Raw genomic sequence first — 27,121 nt, 5'->3', positions numbered from 1 at the left:
CAAGCTCCATCTATTCAATTGCTTCACAAAGACATCCACATATGCCAGCTTCTTTTCCATTCTCATTGCTTGTCACAGGTTTTGTGCCCTGGAAAACAGACTCTGAGATAGAGATTTAAATACAGGAATTTTATTAGGAATGCTCTCAGGAACAGCACCTGTGGGGCAGTAAGGGCAGCAGGATTAGGCATGTTGGGCTACAACACAGTCATAACAAAAGTATCAGTTGACCTTAAGGGGAGCTCTGGCGCTAGGATGGACCTTTGGTGATTTTCCAGATGGGAACACTGCCTGGGCCTTTGTAACACCCCCTCTCACCATTGACCAATTATTAGATATTGGCTGCTCCAGAGAAAGTGTGTGATTTTGGGATAGTAAGTTCTCTTCAGATGAGAGCAAGTCCCAGAAAGAGATTCCACTGAGAGCCATCAGTCATCAACATTTCCTGCCGTTTGGGGTAATGAATGTCTCATTCCTGAAGTGGGGATCTAAGAAGCACACCACAGCATCCACTATACTACTGGCAACCTAGTTCAGGCCTGCATGATCTCCCCTACTGCAGGCATTGCTAAGCAGTCTCACTGCCTCCAACCTCTTTTTTCCAATCCATTCTTGGTCCTGCCACTCAGACTAATTTTTCACAAATCAATCGGATATATTCCTGATATCAGAGTCAACACAGCTTATTTAGCAGTATGTGAAAATTCAATTTGCATGTGGGAAGGGGGAGAGAAACATGTGTGTGTGTATTTATAAATATACACATAGAAAAGTATTTCTGGAAAAACCCATGGGACATAAAATAGATTCGTGGTTGCCAAAGGTTGGAGGGAGGGAGAATGAGGAGCGACTGCTAATGGGTATGAGGTTTCTTTTTGAGGTGATGTAAATATTCTGGAATTAATGGTGATGGTTCCATAACCCTGTGAATATACTAAAACCCACTGAATTGTACACTCTAAAATGGTTAACTTGATGGCATTTGAGTTATATCTCAAGTATCTCAGAGTTGACACATGAAAGTGATAGTGGTGATTATATCAGGATTTTATCCTTTATGTACCCTGGCTTTTCAGACTTTTATAACATATTTTTTAATATTAATTTAGGAAGGATAAAAATTCACCTTTCAAAATCACTTTTCTGCTTTAAAACCTCATCCCTATGCATGGAGTAAAGGCCACACTCCTTGCAAAGTTGTCCCGGCCGTTTCTGAGCAGGCCCCAGCCTGCCGTGACAGACACTCATCTTTCACTCCCCTGTGACTCTCCTCCCCTGACTTCAGCCACTTCAGATTTCTTCATTTCCCGAACGTACCCTGGGCTTCCTTGTCTCTGAGGCTTTCTTCCCTGACACTCACAGCCACCCTTTTCTTTGTCTGCTCACTGATCCAGCCCTACCTGCAGGAACATTTCCTGGTTCAGAACAACTCTCACTTGCCCAAAGCTGCAGCTGAAACATCTCTCTCTCTCTCTCTCCAGCTCTGCTAACAGTTTGTGTAGCATCTGCTTTTACATCATTTATTACATGCTGCCATTTTATATAATCAGTTGTGTATTTCTTGTTAGGCTGATTCACATTTGGCTCCTCTACAATATATAGTACATGGAGTAGATATTGAATAAAACTTAATTTTTAGTTCAAATTTTTTGAAAAAAAAGCAAATCTACATTTACACATTTGCTCAGTCAATGAGTTCTTAGGGGTGGCACACCATGTGTCAGGCAATAGTTCCCAAGTCTGAAAATGTTCTCGTTCTCATGGAACCTACTTTTGAACTTTTTTATTCATCTATGACATACATAGACTATGCACAAATCTTGAGTGTATACCTCAATGACTTCTTAAATATGTATATACCCATGTAATCACCACCCACATCAAGGTATAGAATATTTCTAGCAACCCATGCTCCTTCCCAGCCCATGTCCTCCTATCCAGAGGTAACCACTATTCCAAATCCTACCACCATAGATTAGTTTTGCCTGTTCTTGAATGCCATATAAGTGGCATGTAATATTTTGTCTTTTGTGCCAGGCTTCTTTTGTTCATCATAATTTCTGTGAAATTCATCCATGTAGTTGTATGTAGCAGCAGCTCATTCCTTTCATTGCTGTATAGTATTCCATTGAGGATATTCCACTGAATATTTCACAATTTATTTATCTATTCTCCAATTGATGAACATTTGGTTTGGTCCAGTTATGAATAAAGCTGAAGCAAACATTCCTGTATATGCCTTTTGATGCACATAAGTATCCATTCCTCCTAAATATATATTTAGGAATGAAATTGCTGGGTCAAAGGTGGCTTTACTAGGTACCGCCTAACAACCTTCCCAGAGGTTTTGTGCCCATTTACACTCTTACCAACAACATATGAAAACAAGCAAGCAAATAAATAAGTAAAATATCTAATAGTGAAAAAAGCAATATGAAAATTAAGATCAGATGATAAAGCTACTTTAGATTTGGTGACCAGGCAAGGCTTCTTTAACAAGGTGAAATTTCAGCCAGAATGACAAGAAGATGCCAGTCATGTACATGTCAGAAGAGGAGCATTTCAGACAGAGGGTGAAACCACAAAGGCCCCAGGGCAGGAAGTAACTGGGCTTGTTTAAGGAACAGAGAGGAATCGAGGGACCTTGGGGTAAGTGGGGAAGTGAAGACAGCAGATAAAGAGTGCATTATTAAGCTAGCTGCCAGAGTAGGTAACTGGAGCTTAATTCAGTGGGGGAAATCATGAGGAAGGGATAAAATACATGCTTCAGAATTATCCAAGAAAAGGGAACGCTTTTACACTGTTGGTAGGAATGTAAAGTAGCCCAAACTCTGTAGAAAACAGTAGGGAGATTTCTTACTTTCTTTCTTTCTTTTTTTTTTTTTTTTTTTTTTTTTTTTGAGATGGAGTTTCGCTCTTGTCGCCCAGGCTGGAGTGCAATGGCACGATCTCTGTTTACTGCAACCTCCACCAACTTCCACCTCCTGGGTTCAAGCGATTCTCCTGCCACAGCCTCCCGAGTAGCTGGGATTACAGGTGCCTGCCACCATGCCTGGCTAATTTTTTGTATTTTTAGTAAAGATGGGGTTTCACCACGTTGGCCAGGCTTGTCTCAAACTCCTGACCTCAGGTGATCCACAGGCCTCAGCCTCCCAAAGTGCTGGGATTATAGGTGTGAGCCACCACGCCTGGCCCAGCATTTCTTAAAGAACTAAAAGTAGGTCTACCATTTGATCCAGCAATCCCACTACTGGGTATCTACTCAAAGGAAAAGAAATTATCACATCAGAAAGACACCTGCACGTGTATGTTTATTGCAGCACAATTCACAATTGCAAAGATATGGAACCAGCCTAAGTGCCCATCAATCAATGAGTGGATTTTTTAAATGCGATATATATACACTATGGAACACTACTCAGCCACAGAAAAAGAATGAAATAATGTCTTTTGCAGCAACTTGGATGGAGCCAGAGGCCATTATTAGAAGTGTAGTAACTCAGGAATGGAAAACCAAATACTGCCTGTTCTCACTTATAAGTGAAAGCTAAACTATGGCTACACAAAGGCATGTAGAATGATATAATGGACATTGGAGACTCAGAAGAGGGGAGGGTGGGAGGAGCATGAGGGATTGAAAAAACTACATATTGGGTACAACGTATACTACTTGGGTGACGGGTGCTCTAAAGTCTCGTACTTCACCTCTAAAAAACGGAAAATAAAAGAATAAACAAATATTTTAAAAGAAACTATTTTTTTAAAAACAAGAGTTACCCTACCCAAGAGCTGAGAAAGCAGGGGTCATTGGTTGAGGATTACTGCTAGCAGGTTGGGGTTGGAGATGTTAATTTCCCAGCATATCTGTATCTAATATAGGCATTTTCTTCCATGGCTGAGATTCAGTATCTTCCTTTTTATCTGGGCCTTTAACTGCATCTTGTTTTCATTGTTCTTTCCTCGACCCTTGGCCCCACACCCAGCTCCTTGAATTCACACTTCTCTACCACCATAAATGTCATCAGCCATTTGGCCCACTTTCATTCCCGTGGTCAGTCTCTCTTAATCAGGTCCACCATTGACTTCTGCTTTTCCTGGACAGCCATTCACTAGGTATTCTGCTTAGCACAGAGTCTTGCTAATACTAGACTCAGTACATGCATGCAGCATAACTGTTGGTAGGGAATCCATAACTATGGTGATTTGCTAAGACTTCAAATTACTGTTAAACCGCAGTTTGATTCTTGCTACTTCCTACAATCCTTCCAATCCTTAGGTACTTCCTGGATGTTTTCCTGACAACTAAAGCCTCACTTTCTGTATCAGTTATCAATGGTCACATAATTCTGTGTAATAAAACACCCCAAGACTCAGCATTTTTAAACAATAAGCATTTATTTTGTTCACAAGTCTGTCGGTTGGCAATTTAGGCTGGGCTCAGATGAGCAGTGCTTCTTATTTCAACTGGATTCACTCGTAGATCTTACAGTCATCTGCAGTTCAGCTAATCTAGGATAACCTCAGCTGCAATGACTAGAATGACTCAGCTCTGCTCCTCATGTCCCATCTTCCAGCAGGATAACCTGGTCATGTTCTCATGGGAAACACAGAACAAGTAAGTGAAAACACTCAAGGCCTTTTGAGGCCTAGACCTGGAACTGGCCCACCATCATTTCCACCATATTCTATCACCCAAAACAAGTTACAGGGCCAGCCCAGATTCAAGGGAAAGGAAAATAGACTCTGCCTCTTCAGTGGATGAAATTCCAAGGTCACCTGGTAAATGAAGAGATGAAGGAAGAGGTGAAGAAGTAAGGTCATTAATGTAATCTATCATACTGTTACACTTGCTTTCTGACTTAGAAGTCTGAGTATATTTTGAATGTCAATCACACCTCAGTAAAATGGTTTTTAAAACAAGAAGGTTGAATGTTTATTTCCTTTCCTTTTTGGGTCAGAGTTTCTATAGTTTAAAACATCCAAGTAGACAGAAAATAAGCAGCACTGGCTTTTTGGTTTGAATTATTTGCTATTATTTCATTTCTCCATTTCTATAGATGCAGACATCAAAAAAGTATGGAAAGTATGATTTTAATCACAAATATCCCCAGTAGACCTTAAAGACAGGGTTTTAAGTAACCAACTCAAGACCCATCTTGAACAGAAGTCAGATAACATAACCCACAAATTAGAGTTTATTTTATTTTATATTGAAGATAACGATGTTCTCCCTACATCTAATGTCTTCGCTGGAAGAGAGGCTGTGCAAAAAGGTGCTTAAATTGTGCGTCATTCACAAAAGGGAACAAAGGAGTTCCCACTATTACTGGCGTTGCCATGGCCATATCATATTAAATCAGGATAGAGGAGGTTATTGAAATGGTTTTTCAAATAAGGTGTCTTCTCCTAAGACGTCTCTGCCAGTGACATCAGCTGGAACATTGGGTACCAAGTGTCCACTGGAGAGAACATACAAACTATTCAAGCTGATGAAGATCCTGTGAATCAAATGGCCTTGCTATGCTCCACTCAACACTATTTCTGTCTTGCATGAGGTGTGTGTCCTGAATTTGATTTACTATCTTTAATGCCATTCATCCACAGTCCATGGTATACTATGTGGATGCAGCAAGGCACTCCAGTTAGGACCTGGAAGTCCACTACAGTGCAATTGAAGCATAACGATTTGAAACATAGTAAAACAGTGGAGAGAAAGAGGGATGTAAAGGCAGCACGTTCCTAATGTCCTGCTTAGAAAGAAAGGGCAATGCAGAATGCTGATTAAGAAGCCATGTTTCCGTGACAGTCTCAGGTTTGAGTCCAGGCTCTGCCACTGCTCACTCCTTGAGTTCAGGTAGGTTTCTTAGGGTCTTTAAGCCTTGGTTTCTTTATCTGAAAATGAGAATACTGTTGAAACAACCTCAAAGGTTTCATGGAAGGGAAAAATCAATATGTAAAACATTTTGCAAGGTGCCTGGCACAAAGTGAGCACTTATTTAATGAGAACTGTAATTTTTGTTTTGGAGACAGGGTCTCACTTTATTGCCCAGGCTGGAGTGCACTGACGTGATTTTGGCTCCCTGCAACCTCCACCTCCTGGGTTCAAGTGATCTTCCCACCTCAGCCTCCCGAGTAGCGGGACTATAGGCACGAGCCACCACACCCAGCTAATTTCTGTATTGTTTGTAGAGACAGGGTTTCACTATGTTGCACAGGCTGGTCTCAAAGTACTGAACTCAAGCAATCTACCTGCCTTGGCCTCCCAAAGCACTGGGATTACAGCATGAGCCATCACGCCTGGCCTAAGAACTATAAATTTTTAAACTGGAAGGGGCCTAGGAGGTCACTGTATAAAAGTTCCTCATTCAGAAGGTGAAAAACAACCACAGAGAAGGCTAAAGGAGTCCCTCCTCAGTTACACAGTTTAGTGGCACAATTAGGACTGAAAACCTAAGACTTTCTGATTCCTCTGCCTCTCTGTATTATCCCTCCACCAACAAGCCCCTCTTGCCTACCCTCTTCCACACTGTAGAACTTCAATAAATAGGTAGGAGTTTTCCCCTTTCTCCTGGAAAGCCACACCTCAGGCACAGGAAACTCGGAAAGGTATGGAATTTTCTAATGAGGTATTTGCCGCCTGCTCACTTTAATCCACTGCAAGTGTCTCTGGGAAATAAAATATTGGCAGGTCTGTCCAACAGCTGCTCAGCCTAGAGACCACAGCTTATTTTGGTCCATTTATGTTAACTCATCTGTCTTAAGCTCTTTGTTAGTGACTCACCGCATACTGCTACCAAAAATATACACCAAAAATCCAAGAATCATTCATATGAAGGGCAAACGTCTTCCTTAAAATACCACATTTCTGCCGTCGTGTTTTTGTGAAGTTTTTCCTTCCTCCCGCCTCCACATCACATTTTCTTCTCTCCTTTCTTCCTTCTCCATCTTTGATCGCCTTCAGTGGCATGGAAGCTGCATGGGGTGATCAAGAGAATTCTAGAATGGACATCAGAAGGCCTGGTTCTGGTCCTGAGCTGGCAGTCTTTAACTGTAAAAGCCTAGCAAGTCACAACTGGTATGTGACTCGGATTTTTCTTATCCATAATACAGGAGGGTTGTATCAGCTCTACCATTTCCACCAATACAACTGCGAGGAATTTCTTCATTGCTTTCCCTTGAAAGATTCCAAGCTTTGAAAGATTTTCATCTGCCACATAATGTGCCTTTTAAAATAAAAATTAATATTCCAATATTCCCCATTTTCTATAAAGTTTGGGTAAACAACCTAATATACATTAGAATCAATAAATAACAATAAGCAGGAAATAAAAATGTTTAAAGTATTAAATTGACTTTTTTATTAAGATGGCTGCTATTTCAAATACTATACCTAGAGGAGTCACAGAAAAGTATATCATCTTTGTTAGAATTGTTGATATATTGAAAATGGTTCAAATACTATGTCATGTATTTAAAAATAGGTGGGCACAGTGGCTCACGCCCATAATCCCAGCACTTTGGGAGGCTGAGGCAGGAGGATCACTTGAGGCCAGGAGTTCAAGACCAGCCTGGGCAACATAGGAGACTTCCATCACTACAAAAAAATTTTTTAATTAAAAAAAATATATCTAGGCACATTGGTGCAAACCTGTAGTCCTAGCTACTTGGGAGGCTGAGGCAGCAAGATCACTTGAGCCCAGGAGATTGAGGCTGCAGTAAGCTATAATTGTGCCACTGCACTCTAGCCTGGACAACAGAGCAAACCCCCATCTCAAATAAAAATAAAAATAGACATGGTAAGGATACACAGCAACTTCAGGATGATGGTAACTTCCAGGAAAGAGGAAAAGGATGAAGATGGGGGAAACAGCCTTCGAGTATATCTGTAATATTTCACTTATTAAGACCTGACACAAATACAGAAAATAATTAACATATTAAATCTGAGCAATAGATACATGCTTATCAGTTATTAATATTATCCTTTCTTTTATTATTGAAATATTTCAAAATTAAATATTTTAAATTTAAAGAAGCTTATCAATGGAAACTCTTATACATTGCTGGTAGGAGTGTAAAATGCTATAACAACTTCAGAAAATTTTAGCAGTTACTTAAAAAATTAAACCTACCCCTACCATACCACCCAGCAATACCCTTCACAGATATATGCCCAAAATAAATGAATACACACATTCACAAAAAGACACGTACAGGAATGTTTATGCCAGCCTTATTCATAGGCCAAAAACAGAAAAGAGCCCAAATGCCTATCAATAGGTGAAAAAATAAACAAATTGTGATACATGAATACACTGAAATACTACTTAGCTATAAGGACAGCATACCTTTTATCCAATAATATGGATAAATCTCAAAAAACATGCTGAGCAAAAAGTCAGATACAAAAGAAAGAATACATACTGTATGATTCTATTTACACGAAGTTCTAAACCAGGTCAAACAAATCCATAGTAATAGAAATCAGAGCGGTGTTTGCCTATTGTGTGGGGAGATTGCCTAGAAAGAGGCACAGGGAAATTTCTGGAGTAAGGAACATGTCTTGAGAAAATAAGTATCTTTTTTAATTTTTTCTGTATTTTTAGTTTCTGTGGGGACATAGTAGGTATATATATTTATGGGGTACACGAGATATTTTGGTACAGGCATGCAATGCATAATAATCACTTCATGAAAATTGAGTATCCATCCTCTCAAGCATTTATCCTTTGTGTTACAAACAATTCAGTTATACTCTTTTAGTTCTTTTTAAATGTACAATTAAATTATTATTGGCCAGAGTCCCCCTGTTGTCTTGATTGGGGTAGTGGTTACACAAGTGTTTGCATTTGCAAAAAAATAAAATTGTGCATTTGAGATCTGTGCATTTCACTCTGGATAAGTGTTACCTTGGTTTTTAAGAATACCTAAAGCTCATAAACTCACGTACTAGTTTCAAGGACTCCCAGGAGATCTAGGGACCTCAAGACAGGAATCAGCCCTGAAATGAGGATCCCTGCCATGATTCTCATTTCTGAACAGTGTAAGATTTTACTTTTCTATATTGCTCTTTACTCTTATTATAAATAAAATCTTTCTTTGAGGAGGTCTTTCAAAGCAATGTGCTGTAATGGAAAGAATACAGACTTTAGAAATAGCCAGAGCCCTGGGTTTGAGCCTGTGCTCCCTAGCTCACTGGCTGTGTGACTCTGGGCACGGGAGTGACCTCCTTAAGTTTATTTTCTTAACCTTATGCAGGAGCACACAAAGTCTACTTCCCGGGGTTATTCAGAAGATTAAATTAGATCACACAAGCAAAAGTGTATTTCACACAGCCAGGCTCAGCACAGATGCTCCATACATTCTGGTTTCCTTTTCTTCCTTCCTTTACTTTTTATAGACGCTCTGCAGAACGAAAGCTTCATATCTCCTCCATCATCACAGTTCAAATCCTGAGGATATAGGAATAGCTTCCTTGTTCCTCCTCAAAGGCAGCAAGCAAAAATGCCACACTCAAAGGTAGCAAGCAGCAAAAGGGGCTGCTTCCCTGAGCCCCATGATTCAACGGGTTCTGCTCTGACACCCCCCATAGCCACAGTCTTCCCCACAGGGCAGGAGTCAGTACGGCCAAAGGGCTATGCCCATCCAGAGGCTGTATGCCATCTAGACCACATTCCAGGTACCAGGACCCCAGAATACACTGCCCGGGTGACCAAGAGCTGGCTTCTACAGGCACCATGGTCCCCCTCCCCTAGTCCATCTTCCTAATAGCAGACCTTATCACGAATGAGCACATCCCTAGTCCCAGGGAACCATCGAAGGGCAGTTGTTTGGGGCTGTGTAAACAGAGCTTGGACACATAGGCAGGGTGTCCATCCACGTTGTGCAAAACCCCTCATGGTGTTTGCAGGACTCTGAGGTGGGAAGAGAAAGGGAGCTTGACCTCTGGCCTGGGCACAGGAGTCAGGGGCTGGCTCACCCTATACCATCAGGTTCTGGTGCAGAACTCCGAGGAGGCCAAGAAGCCTAAATCTGGACTTGGCCTTCTAGGCCAATATTGATATGTCAAGAAGATGAAAGAATACGTTTTATAATATTTTATAACTTTCCACATTTAGACATAGAGTACGTGGGCTTCTGTGTGTGTTCCATTTGCTCTGGGCTTGCCAAATGTTAGGGATAGACCTGCCCAGCATATTCCCCTCTTAGGGCATTTGCGCTCGTGTTCTTTTACCTTCTCCCCAGATGTCTACTTAGCCTCCTCCCTCCTCATTTTCTTCATGTTCCTGTTCCCCTCTCCCGCTTTCACTTCTCTGACCATCATGTTTAAAATAGCTCCCCAGCCCTCATGCCTCTATGCCCTTGCTATAATTTCTTTTTCTTATTACAACTTGATATTTTATTTGTTAAGTGCCTGACTCCTACATTAGAGTATAAATGTCAAACCAAGTGAAAATTTTCTGCCTTGTTCACTACTGTGTTTCCCTCACTCGACATAGTATCTGGCACATAGGAGGGGCTAAGCAAGGTAATTATTGCATTAATGCGTGAATAATTTCTATTCCCATGCCTTATTCTCTGTTCTGGTCCTAATGTTTCACAACATAAAAGCCAAAAAAAAAAACTTTTTAAATAGGCCAACTCACTTGCATTTCATATTTTATTTCAAATTTAATAAACCTGCTGAACACAACCCCCAGTCTTCCAGCTCTCTTGGTCTATTTTTACCACTGCCGTCTGTTCTTATTACAGAGAACTCCGGCCCCTTGACATCCTCGACTTTGTCTTCATCCATCAACCTTTATCTACCTCCATCTCCTGCCCTTTTCTGCCTAGAACTCACGGCCCATCACTTCAACCATTCTTTGGGTGATACTCTCAAGTACTTTGCCCTTTCGCCTGGCAAAACCCTAACTCCGGATCAAATCAAGGAACGTTTCCATTTCTACACTTGAGCTACATCACAGGATAATAAATTAACAGGGGTAGCAAAATGATCTAAAAATATAACCATTTCTTTCCTGGCCCAAACTCTTGCCTACCAACTATTGCACATTCTTTACATGGCTAAAATTAAATATGAAAGTCTTCCGTGGCATTTAATTAGCAATCTGGCAGAAAGAAAATGCTGCTCTACTTTCATTCACAAATTTTAGTTTAATTACATTCCATACCCTTTTCCAAGCCAAGATGGTTGGGTTCAAATTTCTGGTTAAGAAAATCTAAGGTAAATGTTACGTCACTTTTGAAAAGCCTGAAACTCATACAATCAACACATGTTCTCTGTCTCTCTCTCTCTCTCTCTTTTTCTCTAACTTCTTCCAGCTAGACTGACTTAGCTTCCTTAGTCCTATTTTGCTATATTCCTATAGGAAATTCCAGATCTCTTTTCAAAAGTGAGTTGACAATAATAAGCAAAATACAAATTTCAGTTATATATGAGGAATAAGTTCAAGAGGTCTATTGTATAACATGGTGACTATGGTTAATAACAACATATTGTAATCTTGAAAACTGTTATGAGTTTACACTTTAAGTATTCTCACCACAAAAATGATAATTATGTAAGATAATGCATATGTTGATTAGCTCAATTTAACCATTCCACAAAATACATAGATTTCAAAATGCCATGTTGTACATGACAAATATATACAATTTTATTTGTCAATTTTAAAAAATAAAATAAACATTTAAAAAGAATAGAATATTGTATATTAAATACAATATACAGGTTGAGTGTGTGTAAGAATACAATGCTGTATGATTGCTACTATGTTTAAAAACATAAATGTGTATGGGCAAAGAGTAAAAGCCAACAAACAGAAATGATAGTAGTGATATTAGGAATTGGAGGGGTTTTTTTCTCTGAACACTCTTAGATGTTATAATATTGTTTTTACAATTGAGAGTGAGGACAGGGCAGGAAGGAGGGAGAGAAAGCCAAATTTACTATAGAGAGGGTGTGGTAACCTTTTGAATTTCAAATTACCATTGGTTCCATTGACACCTAGAAGTAGCATTTCTCTGATCTTTAATAAATGTCCTAAATAAGTTAAAGTGGTCACGGTAGCACCATTATAATCCTGTAGTTTTAATGTCACATGTACTCCACCTATTACAAATATCTTACTAGCCTGTGCCTTTGTTTGTTTTAATCTCAAAAATACAGAAAATTTAAGCCATTTCACATGAATTCCAGGGTCTGGATCAAGTTGCAAGAGAAAATCACTATTAACTCTACTGAAAATGCAATATTTTAAAGATTATAAATAATAAATGTCTTACTAAAATTACCTCATAATATAGACATATTGCTTTTCCAAGGATAAAAATGAAAGCATAAGAGCCCAGAGGCTCAATTCTTGCAGATGAGAAAACAAACTCCTTAAAACTGGTATTAAATCTTTGAACTTAGAGAAAATATGAGGAAGGGCCTTACCATCCCCTTCAGGTCCATGCCCACAAAGAACCCAGAGTTTCAGTAAACAAACAAGGTACATAATCCATTTGTGATAGCACTCAATTCATGTGGTTACTTCCTAATCGAGACAAAAATAAACCCTAGATGTAAATGCATCTTGCTAGTGGCTTCTCCATAAATAACACTGCAAATCAATAATTATGCTCATTTCCTTAGAAATGCCTTAATTATTACTCCACATTTTTGCATAGAAATATGAGTAGAAAATAAACAAAACTAAATAGAGAACATTCCAGCATCCTCATAAATTGACTTTGGATATATTTTTCTCAGCAAATCTACTACTGCTCTTTTTTTATTTTCATTTTTATTTTTTCAAACACACATGCTTGTTTATCTAAGGAATCCTTTGGGGGTAGGAGGACCAGACTGGTACAGTTAAATGTCACAATACTTTCTAATAAGGAATGATGATAAGTTATAAAAACTTCAGTTGAATTATCAATAGTAACATGTCTCTACTAACATTCAATTTTCTCCCAAGAACAAGCTGTTTGTTATTTCATTTATGTATGTGTTCCTTTTATTTTGTGCCAAAATTCGTTTACAGAAATAATGAAAGAGGATTGAAATAAAAATTAAATGGGTTAATCACGAACAACTTTTGCAGAGGCAGCAGCAAGTGAACGTGCCACCTCTTAAGCAAGAACTGTAATCATTTCTTAGGTGGCCTGCTTATTCTTTATGTAAAAGAGCATTATTAAGTAAAAAAGCACAAACAGAGTGAAGGATGATGTAATAATTCACACTTCCCACTTTGTGCTGTTTCAGCTCGAGTTGAGCTCCAGTCAAGGGACAGCTATACCACTAAATGTGTTTTACTAAGCAACAATAAAGAGTTAGGAGATTCTCTTGTAATTCTCATTTTTAATTAATAGCCAAAGAAAAAGAATCATTTCTAACAACACAGGAATCCACTAGGACTTTTTTATACACATAACTTTCAATAAAATGTAAATTGTACTCAAGGGAGGGAAGCTAGGCCTGGGGAATAATGATGGTGATTCCTCAACTATCTGTGGTGTGTCCCCAGCGGCACAGGTATTCAGCGCAAGTCAATAGGTTGCTTTTGGGTTCTTGATACTTTTAGGTTTCTGTGTTGGGAAGGGGAGTCATAAAAGGAAAATAGGCTAAAGTGCTTTTTCAGAGTTTACCTGAATTATTGAAGAGAGTGTGTGGAATCTCACAGATCCAAGGCAAGTTAACAAAGAAGAAAGACTGAGTAAATAGGCCATGCCATATTCTATCATAGAATGCCTTCCTCCACGCAACATGGACTATCATGGAATATTGGCTTTCTGGGGTTCTAGATATTATTCTGTATTTCAAGCTTTATATATCTAAACTAAAGATACTCATATCTTTACAAATTATAAGATTCTTCCACCTCTTCCTGGTTTGAGGCATCCTCTCCTATTTCTTATTGTTGATGTCAATTAATCAAGTAGACATAAATCAATGTTACTCTAGAAGTAAGAGATACTGTGGGTAGCAAGTACAGTTACCAAAATATCTCTGTAGGTATCAATATTTTTTATCCAATCATGACAATGAGAGAGAATGAATGAGAGCATGAGAGAGAAGAAATTTTTTCCACTCCTTTTACATTTTTACCAGTTTTGTTGTGAGATTTCTCTGTGAAACTACACGAAGATGTAGACTATTTAGTGGTTTTCAGCTCTAATACAATATACTGAAACCAGATTATCCTCTGCTTTTCACCGCCTCTTCCTAAAATACTCCATTGTCATTACCCAATGATGATGTTCTTTAAGGATATTATACTTTCAACTTGGTGTTTATTGAACAGGGATATTTATTGTCTCTTGGTGGCCTGCTGAATTGTATGGTGAAGGTATCCTAAAGGGAAAATTAGAAGTTGTTTGAAATGATCATTTTAATTTGACTCTTGTTCTGAATATTCTGAACTGTTTTCTAACTTTAAGGTTATCATTAAGTCATTTTTAAGATTTCTTATTGGGTGAAATAATAACACCACACAATGCATAACTGAATGAAAACCTACCCTCTTCTTATATGGAGGATGAAACAAGCCCAGAGAGAAAAAATGACTTACTGAAGTCACAGAACTTAGTAGTAACAGGGATCCAGCACCCAGGTGTTCTTTTTTTCTTTTTTAATGTTTTTTAATAACTTCATTCTTCCACTCTTATGTATATACCCACAGAACCCATGTGTTCTAACTCCTGGACAAGTTATCTTTGGCCTACACATACAGTACATAACATCTGAACATACCAACTTTAGGCAAAATTGTTATATTAGATTTGTATCCTGACTCTCATCCCCTGTGCCCTGAGCTTTTCCTTCCTCCTCAAGAAAACGTAAGCTTTTCTTTCACTCTTGTCATTCCCAACCCCTAGCAGAGTTTACTTGTCCTAAACTCAGGACCTTTTCTTCTGTGTTTCGGGTGGCACCTAATTACTTAAGTAATTAAGTCATATAATAGTGAGTGTCATGTGGCTTCATGCTAAGCTTTTCAAATATGGATTACCACCAGTATAAGACCAACTTCTGTGGGTTAAGTTAAGCCAGGGATTAAATATTATGGTCCATCTTCAACAACCATCGAACTTTCTAAAGAAATTAGTTGTGGAAGAGAGTGATGAACATCTTTGTCCCACTCCAGATCCACTCTCTACCCCTCTTTACCTGGTTCTGTGCTCCTGGAGGCTGACCTGTATGGAATGCATCAATGGGCTCCCTTGTCTTCTGGCTCCTAGTTGGATTTGAAGAACAAGAGGCACCAATGGGAGATCAGAGGGTGCAGGGAACAGGAGGTTGAAGTATTGATTCTTCCAGCTCTGTCTCCACAGGATCTCTACAAGCTTGCTGCATCTCCCACCATGGAAGGCCACAGCTACTGTCAGACAGCCTTCTACAGACAGCTGAGTCACAATAGCCACTCTCTCCTTTTGCTCCTCCAGGCCTACAGGTGGTAATAGCTCCTCAACATTACTTATCCCAAGGTACTGCACTAGCCCTTCCTGGTTTCCCTAACACCTGAGGATGCTTTTGTAAATAGTCCCTCTATTAAACCCTCCTGGGTTACCCAGTTTGAATGGGCCATCTGTTTCCAGGCAAGATCCTAACCAATATAGAGTCAAATACAACATTAAATAACTTGACTAAGTAATTTAAATATTTTTATATTTTATTATAAAAATATATTTTCATATATTTTAATATAAATATATTTTATAATATCACAAACATTATATATTTTATATTGTTAAAGCACAAACACAGATATATAAAAGAGCCAAATGCAAAATATGAATTTATTGTTCTCTGCTAAAGGGCATCTCCATGGAAAATTTCAGGGCTCACTGGCAAATGTCATTCTCTTTCCTTAGGGAAAACTTATAATAAACAGAGCTCAATCAGAACTTCTGCATTACCACTTTTTCCGGTTCTTTGGCTTGTGGTAAAAGAAGAAAAAGGAAAGGACAAAAAATGAAAAGAATTTCATGGCAGGAATAAACCTTATAAAAATGTTTTCAAATTATGCCCTGAGATCAGAACACTTAATTTCCTATTTTTAAAAAGTGGATCTTTACAACTTTTCCTTTTTATATTTCTACCCACAAATATGATTTTACAAAAATGCATAAATGTGATCATATTATACACATTTGGATTTTCAGTGCAGTCTTTTTTCCTTCTTTTTCCTGGTCAGCTTGTCTTCCCTCTCTCCTTCTCTTGCCCCACCTCCTGCACATATCCCCCTTCCAAATAATCCATGATAGCAATTATTCTATCCAAACATATATCCTCCAAGCTCATATGATTTTATACATAACACACACATATGCATATATGCTCATACACAAATAAGGGGTTATTTTGGTCATTGCTTTAGAAAGATGAGATTATATTATACATGTTTTCTGAATCTTGCGTTTCTCACTCAAAAATACCATTTGGAAGTTTTCAAGTACACTGGTATACCTCTCATTCATTTTTTAGCTGATTGAACAATGCTCCATTGGATGGATATACCATAATGTACTCAACCATTTCCTATTGATGGGCATTGACCTTGGTAAACATCTTCTACCACTATAAGGGGTGTGTGTGTGTGTGTGTGTGTGTGTTCACAATTGTTGTTCTTAATTTCTAAGAGTGGATACCCTGAAAAGGGATGACTCGGTCCAGTGGTATGGGTATTTTTAGTTTTAATAGATGTTGCCAGATTGTCTTGCAAAAAGCTGTAGCAGATCAAATTTACTGTAGCAATAAATGAGAGTGCCCTTTTCCCTGCATTCAACCAGCAATAATTGTCATAGATCCTTTCAAATTTTGTACCTGTTTCATGGGCAAAATCTTATTGTTACTTTAATTTGTGTTTCCCTTTGCTAAGAGTATTGTTTCTTGTATTATTGACCATCTGGATTTGCTCTTTGGCCCATTTTTCTATTTGCAGAGAAATTACATGTATAAAATAGAAATGTTGAAAGCTTAGGACATGTAACTGCAATGATTTTTATATTTATCTTCAAATTGCCTATTCTACAAAGGATATTTTTGAAACCTATAAAGAGTAAGCTGGTCTAGGTTTTCAATGTTTTTCAATTGTTCAGTAAAACATGTGTCCCTTCAAAAAATTAGGTTAATAAATTACTTTCAAAAGTGAGTTTTGAAATAACTGCCTCTTTAAACTCTTTGCCCATTTTCATATTGAGTTTAAAAGTTCCTTTTATTAAAGATATTATTGTGTTTGTCTGCTGTTGCCAATGTTTTTCCAAATATATTGTTTGTCCATTAACTTTGTGGGCATTTTTACATTTTTATAAAGTTAAATATACCTCAGTCCAGTTCTGGTTAAGAAGGTCTAACCCACTCCAGCTTCTACATGTAGTTTCCTAGATTTTCTAATGGAATGTTCCATTTTTATTTATTTAATCCAGCTTAAATTTATTTATCTTTGTCTACAATGTATAAGGTCAAATTATATTTTCTTCCAGATCCACAGGACGCTTGTGCATGCCCTAGGTATTTAATATTAAGTCCATCTTTTGGCCAGGCCCGATGACTCATGCCTGTATTCCCAGCACTTTGGGAGGCCAAGGCAGCGGGGGAGAGGGGATCACCTAAGGTCAGGAGTTCAAGACCAGCCTGACCAACATGGTGAAACCCCACCTATATGAAAAATATAAAAACATTAGCCGGACGTAGGGGCACACACCTGTAAACCCAGCTACTCAGGAGGCTGAGGCTGGAGAATCTCTTGAATCTGAGAAGCAGAGGTTGCAGTGAGCCAAGATTGTATCATTGCACTCCAGCATGGGCAGCTGAGCGAGACTTCATCTCAAAAAAAAAAAAATTATACATATATATATATGCATATATATATGTCCATCTTTCACCCACATTTCTCCCTTCTGTTTTATAGTTCTTCCATTCTCTCCCATAATTCCTTGTCTCTCCCACAAGTCTTCACTTTCTCCCCCATTCCTGCTTCTCCCACAATTCCATCTTTCTCACAATTCCCTATTCCCTGCCACAATTCCCCATTCTCTCCCACAATTCCCTATTTCTCCTATAATTCTCCATTTTCTCCCACAATTCTTGGTCTCCCACAATTCTCCACTCTCTTTCAATTTCCAGTAATTTGTGCAAATTCTTGTCACTCATGCAATTCCTGGTCTCTCCCACATTTCTATGTTGTCTCCCTCAATTCCCTATTTTCCCCAGAATTCCCTCTCTCTTCTGCTTTCTTAAAATTCCCTTTCACATAATTTCTTGTTGCTCCTCCAATTCTCTGCTCTCTCCAACAATCCTCCATTCTTTCCAACAATGCCCTGTCCCTCCCACAATTACTTGTCATGTATTAAATTATTGTATTGTTGAAATCTTTTTCTGGACTATTTTGTTCCATTACTATTTCTCTATTCTTATTTAATTACCATATTGACTGGGCCTTATAATATGTTCACTTATCTGGGAAAACATATTGCCCTTTATATTCTGATATTTTCTAAAATGTTGACTTTTCTCAGACATTCTTCTACTCAAGAAAAAAGAATATTTTATTCAGTTTTTTAAAAAGACATACAAAAAATCAACTATTAGGATTCTAGCTTGAATTAACTGAATTTATATGTTAATTTGAAAAGAACAAGGTTTCGGCTTTTTTGAGAGACAGAGTCTTACTCTGTCACCGAGACTGGAGTGCAGAGGTGTGATCATAGCTCACTGCAGCCTCGACCTCCTGGACTCAAGCAATCCTCCTGCTTCTGCCTCCTGAGTACCTGAGACTACAGGTGTGTACCACCACACCTAGCTAACTTTTTAGTTTTCTACAGATAGGGTCTTGCTATGTTGCCCAAGCTGGTCTTGAACCCCTGGCCTCAAGCCATCCTCCTGCCTTGGCCTCCCAAAGTGCTGGAATTACAGGCGTGAGCCACTGTGCCCAGCTGAGAATCAAGTTTTTTATATTGTCTTCTTTTCTAATATTTGAAGTGTCTTTCTATTTAATCAGGTCTTGTTTTATGATCTTCAATTCAAATTTATAGTCTTTTCATGGCAGCTCTGAATCTTTCTTGATATCTTTCTGTTATGTATCTCATGGGATTTTTTTAAACAGTAAAGCTATCACCATGGCTGATGTTACTGGGCAATGGGAACAGTAGTAGAAGATGCAGTCAGAGAAATATCCTTGAACAAGATTACATAGTACCTTATAGGCTTCATCAATTATCTATTACTGCATAACAAACTACCTCAAATTTAGCAACTTAGAGCAACAATAAACATTTATTATCTCACAGTATCTGCAGATCAGAAATTTTTTAGTACTTTAGTTGGGAGTTCTGGCTCTTGGTCTCTCTTGAGGTTAATATCAAAATGTCAGCCACAGCTTCAGTCATCTGAAGGTTTGACTGGGGCTGGAGGATCCAATTCTAAGATGGCTTACTTGTAAGAACTCTGCTGCAGTTATTTGTGATTTACACATCCAAAGCCAATTCCTACTTAATGCCTGTAGTAAAACCCTGAAATGTGTGCATAACCACATTTATTTGACTATATATCCCTGGCTTCTGGGCTAATTTTGAAAGACATGTTTTGAATGTGAATTCATCTAAATGTCAAATCTTGGCTACAAATGTCATGACTCATGTATATTTTTAAAGCCTATAAGTAATCTCTTTTGGAAACATAATATCATTTATGAGATCAAGGGGACAGTAAGTAAGGAAGCATGAATATTTTAAATCAGGAAATATGGGGAGCCTACAGATTTTTAAGAGAATTTCTTTGACAAAATACTGTATGTAGCTCCTGTCCTCTTGCAAACATAGTATCTCTCAGCACAGAGGCTCTATTACAGCCACCTATTTGTAAAGGGGAAGCCCTGTGTAAATGAAATTGGAGCAGACTGAGCTGGAGAAAATTACTCCATCCTCCAGTAGTCAAGTGTCTCCTTTCAGAGTCAGGTTACAAGCTTATTCTCAGGCTGTGACCCTAGAATTTGCATAAGTTATTGTTCCATCTTTTTGGTTTTTGTTTTATTAAATTTATTCTTATTATGGAAGTGGAGTTGCTCTCAGTAGCCAATTTTCTGTGGACCTTCTCCTGATCAAACTTGCTGAACCTGAGAAGTAATAAAGAGCTACAGGCCCAGGAGGTAAAGGCAGAAGCCAAGAACTGGGTGAATCAGGCAAAAGTCAGAAAGAAGACAATGTCTCTGATGAAAACTAACAAAATTCAGGAAGATATCCAGGACCCATCCAGCAGAACAGCTGCCAAGAAAAAATTGTCAGTGCAATGAAAAGGATATTTAGAACTTTCCCACTGACTACAATTTTGTTTTTGAGAAGAGTAGTTCACTAGCATCTAGCAAAACCTGGATACTATATTGCTTATCATCATCTGATTTCCTGTCTCTGTAATTCCATCCTCATCAATGTGACCTTTTGATGAATAAGATGGCTTCTAGGTGTACCAGCAAGATAGTACCTTGGAGGAAAGACTCTGTGGTTCGAGTCGCTAGAAAAGTCTACACCCTTCTGTAAATTAATAAAAGTTTCATTCTGGCTCACAAACTGAACACCTATAAATTTTACTTTATGGTTTGCTGGGACCTGATTGCTTTCCAGAACAAGAGGAAATAAACTGGTGTGCTATTGTTTCTTTTCTTTCTCATTTTATATTCAAAAGGAAAATCAATACACTAATGTTAAAAGCACTTAAAATGTTTTTTAAAAACTTAATAAATACAGATGGAGAAGTCTGAAATAAGGGAAAGCCTGAATTGTAGGCCCCTGCTATGAAACAGACTTTGTTACATAAAAGTATACAATAATCTAACCTGCTATCAGACTGTTTGTAAATGGGAGACATGTAGAACTTACTTCATTTAATAGGAGATTCATGTCTAATTAGCAAAATCCATTTGATCATGAGTAATTACACTAATGCACAGAGGACTTCTTAGCCCCTAGTGAATCCCCTGATATTGCAGGGACAGTTTCATGTACACCTGGGTGTATTAGGTAGTACTCTTTCTGATGCAAGTGAGAAATTCTCAAACCAAACTTGTTCGAACAGAAAAAGAGAAGTTAGAATAATGATTTCTCACAAAAATCTAAAATCAGATACATGATTTGCTGAGCCTTAGAAACTATTAGAATAAGAGATACATCGAGATTCTCTTATGAAGTGGATTCTCTCATACTTCTCTATACTCGTTGGCTTTATTCTTCTTCCTTGTTGCAAACTGACTTCCTCCATGTGACGGGAAACATGGCTAATGATGGGGTTCAGGACACACTACCCCAAAATATGAGACCTTGGCATTTGAGAAAACCACAGAAGCAGGAAGGTTACTCTCTGGCCTTCCCTTCACCTTTATACCTTCAATCAGGTAATAAAAGCTAGGAAGGATTCTCTAACCTTCTCCTGAAGCAAGTCATAAAATCCTCATTCAAGAGACGCCCTCTTTATATCTATAAGGAACATTGTGGGAACAGGTGCAGTGGCTCATGTCTGTAATCTCAGCACTGGGAGGCTGAGGCAGGTGGGTCACTTGAGGTCAGGAGTTCTAGACCATCCCAGCCAACATGGTAAAACCTCGTCTCCACTAAAACCACAAAAATTAGCCAGGCATGATGGCAGGTGCCTGTAATCCCAGCTACTCGGGAGGCTGAGCTAGGAGAATCGCTTGAGCCTGGGGGGCAGAGTTTGCAGTGAGCCAAGATCGGCCACTGCACTCCAGCCTGGGCAATAGAGTGAAACTCCATCTGAAAAAAATTTTTAAAATATTTTTTTTAAAAAAAAAGGAACATTGTGTTAGTCTGTTTTGTGTTGCTATAACACAATGCCACACACTGGATAATATATAAAGAAAATAAACTTATTTCTCAAAGTTCTGGTGGCTGGGAAGTCCAAGAGCATAGTGCCAGCATCTGACAAGGAGGGTCTTCTTACTGTGTCATCCCATGACAGAAGGTGGAAGGGCAAGAGAGCACAAGAGAAAGAAAGCAAAAAAGCACCAAACTTGCTTTTATAACAAATTCACTCTCAATAACAAACCCACTCTCATGGTAGCAACATTAATCCATTCACAGTGGCAGAGCCCTCAGACCTAATTGCCTTTTAAAGGCCCCACCTCACAACACCGTTGCACTGGGGATTAAGTTTCCAACACATGACCTTTGAGGAACACATTCAAACCATAGCCAACATCCTTATCTCTGAAGACAAAGAATCTGAACAAACAGGTCTTGTTAAATTCCCCTCCAGTTTATTACCATTAGATCATACTTTTTAATCCAATCATACATCTCTAAGACTATTCACTTCTCCATCAAACCTAGCAAAGTATACAATTTTACCTGTTTCTTGGTGTTTTAATTTCCTTATGAAGGCTCCTATGTTACATAAAGCTTATATTTTACAAATTTATATGCTTTTTTCTTGTTTATCTGTCTGTTGTGATAAAGGCCTCAGCCATGAATCTAGCAATGTGTGAGGAAAAGATATTTTTTATCACCTACACTAACAAGTGCTTCTGAGCATTATGTCTTACTTTTTCAAGCATCTGAAGAGAGACTGGCTGTCTTTCTCCCTTCCAGTTCTAGTCTTAGGTTCAGACTCTGATTGGCTTGACTTGGGTTGGGTACCTGCTAACCAATCAAATGCAGATATGGATGGGTTCTTGTTGTATCAGGGTTGGGGCTCAGAGACAGCCAAGTGAATGGAAAGGCAGTTCCCAGAAGGGAGGTACTAAGCAGATAATTCCAATATGTGTCTGCCACACTGTATGTAGGTTTTGGGGGGAGATAGATCTATAAATTCCATGAAATTCTCATAGAGTCCTGACCTCAAAATGTTTATGAACTCCTGTCTTAGTGCAGCTTATGTTCTTAAATGTTCTCCCACCCCAGATCAGATAAACATATACTCCCCTCAATATTTCTATACTAAATTGTTGCTTAAATTTTGTTAAGGATTGTACAAGGTAAATACAAATAAAATTGCCACAAATTCTAAATTATTAGAATCCAAACCAACAATTTCATCAACCCAGACATACAGATTCCATAGTCAACCTCTTGACAGTGTTTAATTGTTTTCTCTTGTTATACATTACTATTTAGTTGCTGTGATGGTAGGCACCAATCATGTCTTCAGTTGAAAAAGAATTATCATTATGTGTGTGATCTTTTATTAAGGTCTAGCAATTGTAGTTCTAAGACTTATACTAGTAAGAAATAGAGTATAAGTAATTTCAGACTGAAAACCAGAACTCACTAGAGAAGTCCCTGCCTCTGTCCTTGAATACTATTAATATATTTGATAGTTAAGGATTTCTCTCAATACCTTCTCCTGAGCTTCTTTGTAAGGTAATAGCTGCTAGAAATTGCATCAACTCTCATGACCTCTTTATTCAGCCTTTATTATGCAAGCCACAAAATAGTATGAGTTATTAATAAACTTGGCATACAGACTTAATAAAATAAGGAGCTATTTTCTGCATCAACCTAAACTTATGCCTAAAAAACATTCAAGTTAGAGTAGGTTATATTGTATATAGCTATACCAATTTGTTAAGCATTATTTTATAATTCGGCAATATTAGCCCAATTTAATGCCCTCATAAACAGAGATAAAATTATGCTATTTTGAAGCACACAGTTAAGGGATTAACAGATATGGAAGGAGTATCTCCTTTTCCATCAAATACTCAAGTCAACTCACTAAAAGGTTATTTACTTGTGACTGGTGATACCTGTAATGTAACTTAAGTCAACAGAAAAAATAGAAACCAGGTTACAACTGTTTTGATAGATGTATATCATTTAATAGGCAACATGGAATAAGAAAGAAAGATCTGAAGTGAATTGGATTTTAGACCTGGATTTATTTTCATTCTACTTTTGTGATCTTGGTATGATTTAACGTCCCTGGTCATCACCTGTCAAATGAGAGCAGTAAACTGCATAAGCTCTGATTGTGCCATCTTCCAGCTGTAAAACCCTAAAATCTTCTATCAGTAGGATTAGATTTGTTAGCAAATAAAGATGCAAAATAACTGTGACTTAAACAAGATAAAGATTTATTCCTCTCACACATAAAAATTGAAAAGTACTCAATTCGGACCCAGTATAGCAACCTTGCTTCACAAAGTCCTCAAGAACCCACACTCCTTACAACCCTGTGGTATGGCCCTCATCCTCATTGTCTAAAATGGTGGCTAAAGCTTACCATCACATCCATGCTTTAAACAGCTAGATAGAGAAAAGGAAAATAAGATGAGAAGCAAAGGGCACACACCACCTGTCTTTTAAGGGACATACCTGAAAACTGCCAAGCAGCATTTCTGCCAATATCCCATTGGCCACACCGAGTTGCCAGGGAAATTGGGAAATGTACTGTTCATTTTGGGTGGCCATGTTCCCAACTAAAGGTGGGGAGAATGGTTACTAGGAGCACCTTGAAGTGTCAGACACATACATGATCTGAAGAATTGATGATTCTAATAAGGTGCTGGGAAATCTCATTCAATATTTATCAGTGGAGCTATTCACATCCATAAGGAGTTAAGATCCTTTCTGTTTCAATTCACTTCAACAAATATTTGATAATTTCTCTTTGCCAGTCAGTGGACCAGGTTCTGGGGATACAAAAAAAATATAAGACATGTTTAGTCCCATTTCTTATGGGACTTTCATTAGAATGGGTAAGATTATAAATAATTAATTATAAGTGTAATGATTATTATGAAAGAGAAAGAACATGGTGCTTTTATATCTGTATCAATTTATCTGCTAATTCGTCTATATTCTCCAGATGTGGAAAGAACATGATATCCATTCCCCATCTTTTGTCACAAGGATCAAAAATGAATTTTCTAGGACATTAATTAGTTCCTTTCTCCCCTATTTCCTTTACTCCTCTTTCTGTCAATGCTGGGAAATGGTCTGAGTTCACCAATTTTCCACAGAACTCTGGTAAATTATTGGCCAGTTTTTACTCTGAGAGTCCAGCATGTTAAAATCTGTGTGGGAGAATAGCACCAGAGGAATTTATGGGTTTCCTTGAGTTTATATTCTTGGGAGGAATAAGCCCTGAGACAGATTGAATGAAGAACTTTATAACTGATTGGACATACTTAGAGAAATTATATTGTATTGAGAATCCTTCTCTGTTAATTACTGTCCAATAAGGATTTTCCATTTCTGTTTTGGCTTTATTTTAATATAATTTTATTGAAACTTTTCAAATGTATATTTGCCATTAATCATTCACTATGAAGCAGGTTGTCTTCCATCTACAGTATTCATGGAGGGTTTCACACATGTATACATACAGCGCATGAGCATTTTACAGAGAATTGCTCAATACCTATAACGTATTCAGAGATTTTAAAAGGAGCCCTTCAGAAATAAAACAGGTTTAACAGAATTGTATGTAGAGGAATGTGTTAAACACTTATGTATGGGAGTATAATTTTTTTAATGATGAAGGAAGTTCATTACAATGTTCTTCACTTGCCTTCAAACAGGCAATTGACTTTCCTTTAAAACAATCATTTATTTCCCATTAAATTACTAAGGGTCGAGGAGCTCTAGAAAGCACTTAACTACAATATTGGGTTAAATAGTGTCCCCCCCCAAATTTGTGTCTACCCAGACCCTCAGAATATGACCTTACTTGGTATAAGCCAAGGAATGCCACAGATTGCCAGCAACCACCAGAAGCTAAGAGAGAGAGATGGAACGGATTCTCCCTTAGAACTTCCAGAAGGAACCACCCTGCTGACACCTGATTTTGGACTTCTAGTTAACAGAACTATAAGAGAATACATTTCTATTGTTTTAAGCCACTCAGTTTGTGGTACTTTGTTTTGCCAACCCTAGGAAACTAATACAACCATCATGCAAGTAAAAAGGATTCTCAGGAATTGCTGAGTCTATATAGCTGAAGGATGGAATAGTCTCCAAGATAGGGCAGTCAATAGGAAGTACATTCTGATGTCACTATGTTCTAGAGCTTCTGTGGGGACCATTCCCAAAGCCAAATACAGTAAACTGATTCTGTGCAATGATGATCTACTCAGTGCCTAAGATTGTGCTAGACACTGTGGGAGGCTGCCAACCCCTACAGGAAATTGCCACCTGATAGAGCTGGGTCATAGTCCTGTAGCTTATCTTTTCCCCACTCACCCCACAAACACTGCATTTTCCTTCTTTTACCAGCTGACCTGTGTTCAGCATAGGTCCTCTTATTGGCATCTCCTGTGGTTAACATTATTGATTGTCCACCAGCAAGGAATTACCTGTCCCTACCTTCTTCCTTGCTCATAGAATACAATTTCATTAATTCATTCATCAACAAATATTTCTTGATGCACCTGCCACATAGCTGGCACTGTTGTATGCACTGGAGGCACAGTGGTGAACAAAACATACCACCTTGTTCCAGTAGAACTTATAATTTAGCCAGAAAAATATTCCCACTCTCCCTCTCTCTTGCTCACTCTTGCTCTCACTCTCTCTCTCACTTGCTCTCGCTCTCACTCTCTCTCAGTCTCTCTCTCCTGCTCTCTCATTAAGTACTATCAAAAATTAAAACAGGGAAGAAGGATAGAGAACAAGGGAGGTGAAGTCTGCCATTTCAGATAGAGTGGGCTCTGTTCCTATGTCAGCTGAAGGAAATGAGGGATTAAGTCATGCAGATACCTGGAGGAAGAGCTGTCTAAACACTGAGACTAGTATATGCAAAGCGTTCGTGTACATGTGTCCTGTTAAGAGAACAACAAGGCTGAAAGTGTGGCTGAAGCAGAGAGAGCAAGGGAGACAGTGGTATGTGATAAAGCTACAGAGAAGGAGGACTATATTGGGCCTTAAAGGTGCTCTAGGCCTTGAAGGCTGCAATTGACAGATACCTGCTTTCCCAGCCTCCATTGCAGCTAGTGCATGGCCATGTAACAAATCCTGGCCACTGGAACATGAGGGGAAATACGCAGGTTGTCAGGTTTATAAAAGGCATTTTCTTTTTTTTTCCCCCCATTTATTTTATTGCATTTTAGGTTTTGGGGTACATTTGAAGAACATGCAAAATTGTTGCATAGGTACACACGTGGCAGTGTGATTTGCTGCCTTCCTC

This window comes from Cebus imitator, unplaced genomic scaffold, assembly GCF_001604975.1.
Source record: "Cebus imitator isolate Cc_AM_T3 unplaced genomic scaffold, Cebus_imitator-1.0 Scaffold128, whole genome shotgun sequence".
In the NCBI taxonomy this organism is placed as follows: domain Eukaryota; kingdom Metazoa; phylum Chordata; class Mammalia; order Primates; family Cebidae; genus Cebus; species Cebus imitator.
Note: the sequence above shows the minus strand (reverse complement) of the source record.